The 7147-nt window shown below is 42.4% G+C and overlaps 1 protein-coding gene across 1 annotated transcript in view; it reads right to left on the reverse strand.

Moving 5' to 3' along the window:
• Positions 1–6703, reverse strand: part of IL17RE (interleukin 17 receptor E) — a 76425-nt gene extending 69722 nt beyond the window's left edge. The window contains exon 1 of the mRNA XM_061618883.1: positions 6630–6703. The gene's annotated coding sequence lies outside the window, so the exon portion shown is untranslated. The remainder of the gene's footprint in view (positions 1–6629) is intronic.
• Positions 6704–7147: the final 444 nt, after the last annotated feature.

Raw genomic sequence — 7147 nt, forward strand, 5'->3', positions numbered from 1 at the left:
GGCAGGGACTGTACTAAGAGTTCAATAGGCTCCAAACATGTTTAATTGCTAAAAGCAAAGGGCTCAACATAGCCTGAAAATAATTTTTTTTCGTGATCTACAATCTCTCTCCAATATACTAATGCTTAGCATGCATAGTGTTCAAAATGCATCACTACATTATTTCAGAGATCCTTTTACAATTACAACGGACTTGTGAGGTAGGTCAGCAGCATTATTTATTTATTACATGAATATCCCACCTTTCTTCCTTGGGGTAGAATACACAGGGTTCCCAGGCAGTTCCCATCCACCACACCCAGATCTGCTTGCCTCCAGTAAGGTGACTACATCATGTGCCAGTTCAGATAGACCAGTGGTTCCCAACTTTATGAGTACAGGACCCCCTTTGTAACCTCAAAAATGTTCACAACCCCCACATTCTAATTTTTGTAATTTTAGTCTCTGTTAATTGAGAAAATACATAATGAAGCATTAAATAATGTCACTCTTTATTCATCACCAAAACAAATATGATGATTATATCTGCCCTGCACCAAAAGTTTCCAGGGTAGATTACAAAAATATAGAACAACTTTTAGCAAATTTTGAAGGAGATAAAAGTAAACCATCCAGAGTCTTGGACAGAGCCTGGTTGATCCCAGGATATTTAGACTCTGGTTTGAAGTGTTCCACCTGTACACAATGATGCCTCCTCTGCAGCCCTTGGCTCAGGAAGCTCCATATGGCAGTAATAATAATATGTCTAACAGAGAGAATGACAACAGGTGAAGCTTTCCCCGTAATTATATTTACATACTAGAAAAGACTTAATTTAGTTTCTGTTTAATTTCTGCCTTCCACACAGCTGTTAAAGCACAAGAGCCCTGCTCTCCTCCAATACCAACTCAAGAGTAAAAACAACAAAATTTGGACAACTGAACACATTTTAAAATATTCTAAAAAATATTTTATATGAACGTATACAACTGTATGAAAGCCTTGATAAACAGCAATAAAAATATACTGAACATGTATTAACATTTTAAAAACTTTCTTTGCCCATCATTTTTTGCTCACTTACTGTCTTAGATCGCCACTAATTCTCAGACAAACCTACCTGATATAGCGGTTGCACCACTGAATTATATAGAACTTCTGAGTAGACCTGGTTGCAACTTACATCCTGGCATTATAGACATAAATTTTTACTTCTTTTAACCAGAACAGCGGCGTCACTAGCGGGAGTGCGGGGGGGTGCGGACCTCCAGTGCGCGCCCTCCCAGGGGCATGGACGAGGTGGCTGGGCTTGCGAGTGCACACTTGAGGCCAGCCACCCCGTCCATGCCCCTGGGAGGGTGCGCGCCGGAGGGGCACCTAGCCGGAGAAGGCCTGGGAACGCTGGCACACCTCCCTCACCCCACCGACACTGCTCCCGCGCTTGCTCGCCTCCAAGGAGTTGGAGCAGCCTTGCTGGGCAACGGCGCAGGGCGGGGCAGCTCTGGGTGTCACCCCCCTCATGGTGACACCTGGGTGCGGGCCGCACCCTCTGTACCCCGGTAGTGACGCCCCTGAACCAGAATGATACATCTTTGTACTATAAAGCCCAATGTCCCCCCCCAAAAAGCAGTACAGCTTCAAAGCTTCAACAGAATAGTCTGCAATTTGATTTATCTGGGAGTAAGCCCAATTAAATATTAAGAGATTTACTTCTGAGTAGACATGTGTACTTTGTACTACAAGTTAACTATATAATGAATGTTTAACGAGTGCCCAGGTGTGTATTCATGGAGGGAAGCTCCGGGACCTCTTGGAGGCCAGGCTTGGCAACCAGGAGGTCTTCTGTATCTTTAAAAGTTGTGCAGGGGGAAGGGAAAATTCCACCTTGTGGTTTTTCCCATTACAGTATTGCAAGAACACCTGCACTTGGCTGACTTTCTCTTCTCCTAAAGATACAGGATCAGTCTCAGGCCAAGAACCTGACAACCCTACCAGGACTCTGTCCCATTAATTTTTGGCAGGCGGACCCCTCCTAGGATCCCTCTGTCTCTACAACCAGAGCCAATCAGTTTGATTGATCTTCCCTTACTGCCACTGACAAAAGAGAGTGGAGGGAGAGGTGCTGGAGCTTAAATAAATCCAGCTGGCCCCTTCTCTTTACGTACTTGCTTGAGTGCTGTACTGCTCAGCTCTCTGCGCAGCAGGAACTGACTGTGCCAGCTGGATGGAAGGGGAAGCGGAAGCGGCTGCATGCACATGCAGTGCAGGCTCACAAGTTGGTGGTGCACAGACCAGCCATTCATTAATTTTTTAAAATTAAAATTAATAAATAATTATTCTCTTGGCTCTTTGCAACCCCCTGGGATGACTTCACAACCCCCAGGATAGAAACCACAGATAGATCATGACCATTCCCTGTCTTACCACTAGGGAATAATGGCTGCCCCATGTCCACTGGGTGACTTCATGGCTGAGATAAGATCTGATCTCCAGGGGAGCTTTCTTGGATCATGCCTCAGTGTCATAGCCACTTCACTACTGATGTGTAAGGAGGACTGACTAATTTTCTGAAAAGACCTGAGCAAATGTCTCTGTCCATGTTCAGAGACACTCGTTCTATTAGTGGGAATAATGGGTTCCAGGCCTTGAGCCACAGCACTGAAAACAGACCCTAGAGATGGATCCCAGCTCAGATTAAATCCCCACCTCCACCCCTATACTACTGAGAGGCACATACTACAGGCTGTGTACACATCAGGGTTTTAATGTGCATGTGAATTGCACAGATCCGATTTGTGTACTTTGGTCCAAACATGAATGCTTTCCATTTAAACCAGTCTTGATGTTTTCTGTCCACATTAGTTGATGGAGCTAAATAGGATGTATTTGAGCAATGTCCCCTCCCCATAGTTACTACTTCCCCACTCTCTGGAAGTTCTGGAAACCTGAGGTCTGTTATGGGCATGCACACAGGTATCTGTTTGCCTGTGCATGTGCACCAATTTTAAAATATTGTTTTGTCTTGGAAAGACAGCACAACAACAAGGTATCACCAAAGCCAAACCTTCAAGCATGTTTCACAGTGGGCAAAAGGGTTAAGTTTTGAACTATTTACCAGATGTACACAAAACAGCAGTTACAAAAATAAAAAATATATTTGTGTGTTGCCCCTGACCCCGCCAAGCAGAGAGCCCACTGAGGAGCATCTCAACAGACAAAGAACAGATGGGCAGGTTAAGGCCCTGGCGCCTCTGATTTCCAGACCTACCCAATACAGGAAGCTGCGGCATGACTCGAAGGAGAACATAAGCAGTACATTTCACACAGCCTAGGCAGAATGGGGAGAGCAATTTGGGTCGAGAGGGGACTTTGGACTTGGAGATAGCATTTTTCTTTCCTCTTTTCCTTTCCTGCCTCCTCTATCTGCAAGGGCCAATTTTATTTTTATTTTTAATACAGCTATCTTATGCATATTCTAAATAAGCTATTAAAATAAGCTATTCTATGCAGTTTTGCACAAAAAAAGTTGTTTTAAAAATAAAATACTGTGGATGTGCTTTCAACAAGGAACTAGGCACACTGGATTTTTTCCTTTGGCTGATGGAAACTAGGAATGGGTGAATACAGCAGGCCATTTTTGCTTTCTCTCTGTTTTTCATTTTTCCATTCAGTTCTCCACATTTCTGCAGCAATTTGCATTTTTTGTAAAAAATCCTTGTGAAAATTCTTTAGTGTTCTAATAAAACTTTTGTATGCAGTTTTGACTAACATACACATTTTTACAAGCAATTTCTCGTAATGTAATGCATTTTTGCATGATTTTCAGTAATATATTAATTTTTAGGCACACTTTCACCTAATATATGTATTTTTGTAAACATTGTTTGGTTGGAGAACTGCATTGTAAAATTTGTTTACGTGCAAATTTCCAAGGATGGCTGCATTTCATTTCTCTTACTGTTACACCAAAAAGGCTCTTTTCATCTGGGGGAAACTCCAAATAATTACCAGATGGGAAACCAGGATATAAAACAACACCTTTATTGATTACCAATATCTTTTGCAAAAGAGAGACGAAGCATTCGGCTATCGCCAGAATACTAGTCTCAAGCATAGCTACACAGATACATTGATATATGGCTCGCACACAGCCCCTCCCATCTTGTTAGCAACACTTTTCAGTGTGCTCCATTGTCTTGCATTTAGAGCGTTCTGGCCTTGAGCGTTCCTCCATGTTCCTAGCACTATCTACTTGGATGGTGTCCCGTTACATGGGGTGAACAAGCTAGCAGAACATCCTGCCTTCACAGCACTTTAGAAATTTTGTTTTTCTGCTTCTATGTGGATCAGGTTAACACATTCTCTGCTGTGTCAAATTAACACTGCACATACTATAATTCCCAAACTATATTTGCCTATTTCATTACATTACTGTTTTGGAAATTGCAACCTTGATACTTTTTCCTTTAAATGTGAACCGAATCAAATTTCTCCCCTATCCCTAATGGAAACAAACTGGATAGATTGGGCTCAGGTGAGAAACAAATGGAAGTAAGGGGTGTTGTGATAAATGGCACCAAGAACATGTCACCACACATAAACTCCTGCTTTCACAATCCACTTCAGTGCTTTCACACTTGGGTAACATGTTATTTTATATTGGATTTTTCCCCTTACTGCATTATCTGCAGATCAGGAAAATCCAGATTAAATGGCGGGCAGGGAGAATGCAAGCTACAACGTCATATGGACGATGTGAAAAACATGTATACACATTGGATGCATCGAATCCACTTTAAACTGCTATATGTACACATCCACAGGGCTAGGCACATAAATTAATTTTGTCTTCTTCTGTTTGGGGTAAAAAAACCACCAGGGTGAAATTATCCTTATGAGACCATTTCCAGAGGGCTAGCCATGTTCGTTTCTTGTAGGAAAAACAACTAAGGAGCTAATGGTAGCTTAAAAACTAACCAATTTATTATGGCATAAGCTTTTGTTGCTCAGAGTCCAGTTAATCAGATGCGTTATATTAAACTGGCAGTTCATGTGTCTGATGAAGAGGCACTCTGAGCAACAAAAGTTTATGCCATTGGTTAGACTTTGAGGTGCCGCTAGCCCCTTTATTGTTAAGCAATTTGTCTCCTAGAGTACAATCACAATGAATGCTTATAGAGGCCCTTTATTTAAATGAAGGCTCATGTACCCCTCTAGGGGTAGGGGATTATCTCAGATTACATGGCCTTTAAGAACAGGAATGGTATAAAATAAACCCATCATGTTGCAAGAGCATTTGTCCATCTATGGGCCTCAGAATACTCTTCTAAGGCAGGAACTAGATATTGTGGGGTGGGGGAGGGACACATACATACACTAAATGTATGAGAGCCAATGTGGCAAAGTGCTGGACTATGACCTTGGAGACCAGGGTTCAAATCCTTACTTGGCCATGAAGCTCTCTGGGTGACCTTGGGCCAGTCACTCCCTCTCAGCCTAACCTACCTCACAGGGTTGTTATGAGGATAAAATGGAGAGGGGGAGAAACATGTACGGCACCTTGAGGTGCATTGGGTATAAATGCAATAATATAAATAAATAATTAGACTTCTCTTACTCTAAACTAGGATTAAGTTGGTAATATGACCCAATTGAGTCAATTGCAGTTTAGGTGTATTACCTGGAGATTGGATGGTCACCCTTTCAAAACCTGACTGAGATGTATATTTCATAATGAAAAGGCCATGGCTCAGTGATAAGAGTACATGTTTTGCATACACAATTAAAAGTTAAGATAATTGGGTATGGGGCAGATCTTTGTCTAAAACCTTAAACATGCACTAAGAGAACTAAACTAGAACGGTCAATAGTAAGGCAGCTTCCTGTGTTCATATCTCTCAGCTAGCTTTCCTGGCCTTGGGTAATACTCTTGTGAGCTAATAATACTACTACTTCACACATTATCTTGCATAATCCTTATAACAACCCTGTAAATAGGGCAGTATGATTATTCCCATATTGCAGATGGGAGAGACTGAGGTTGAGAGATAGCAGCTTGTGTAAAGATCTAGTGAATTCATGGCAGGCATGAGATTCAAAGCAGGGAATCCAGATTTGTGGCTTTGTCTGTTGGCCGTTGCGCTCCACTAGTTCCTACCTTCCCTTCTATAACCTGCTATAAAATTGCTATCTGGATGAAATAACATCTGTGTTCTCAGTGCATTTTAAGAAGGATTGCCAACTGACCAGGGGGAAAAAACCTTGGCTACCCTGCACAGAAATCAGGATATGAGGCCTTTGCAACATAGAGATAAGCACTATCTGTCTTCCCAACATCTGTAGATGACGCTGCTATAAAGGCACAGGAGGAGGAGGTGTTAAAGAAGTTGACAATCCTAATCCCCAGTGATCAACAGCTGTGTAGCCTGTTTCTATACCAGAAGTTAAGTCCCACCAGTGGTGTTGGCAGGGCAGGAATTGGGGGCAGAAATCCAGGGCCCCACTCAGCAGACTAAGCAGCAGGGGCTCAAAATGCAGCAATACTGGCTTACCATATTTTGAAAGTTGAAGCAATACATATTGCCATCTAAAGAAATTCCCCCTCCACACCCCCAGCAAGACCATTAAGTACAGAATCTAAAGTTATTTACCTGCACCACTGAGTTCCACACAACTTGCTTCCAAGTAAAGGTGCATCGAATTGCAGCCTTTAAAACTCTCAAGGCTGGTTTACTCTTCTTCAGTCTGTTGCAGCAGACTTTGAACTGGGCTCAAGTCCGCAAAAAGGTGTGTGTGTGCCTCAATAAATGTGTTAGTGTTTAAAGTAAAACAAGACTTGGTTGGTTGTTGTTGCTTTCCTTCATCATATTTGATTCTACTTTTGCTCCAAATAACTGTCTCAAAAGGGCCCCCCACCCTTTTTAGGTATGAAAGCTCACAACTGTTTTCGCATTTTGGCCCATCATGAAAGCTCACTGCAGCTGTTTCTGTGTATCTCATTCTGTAGTGCCAATACCACTTATATTTACTATATACAATTGGACCTTCACCACCACCCACCCATGAGTCATGCAGAACATGCCTCGTGCTATGGGCCAGGTAGCTTGGAGCTAGCAGATATTGCTGTAGGAATAGATGTCCTTGGATCTACTTCCAGGATGGTATCAGA

Source organism: Rhineura floridana, chromosome 3 (assembly GCF_030035675.1).
Source record: "Rhineura floridana isolate rRhiFlo1 chromosome 3, rRhiFlo1.hap2, whole genome shotgun sequence".
Lineage (NCBI taxonomy): Eukaryota > Metazoa > Chordata > Lepidosauria > Squamata > Rhineuridae > Rhineura > Rhineura floridana.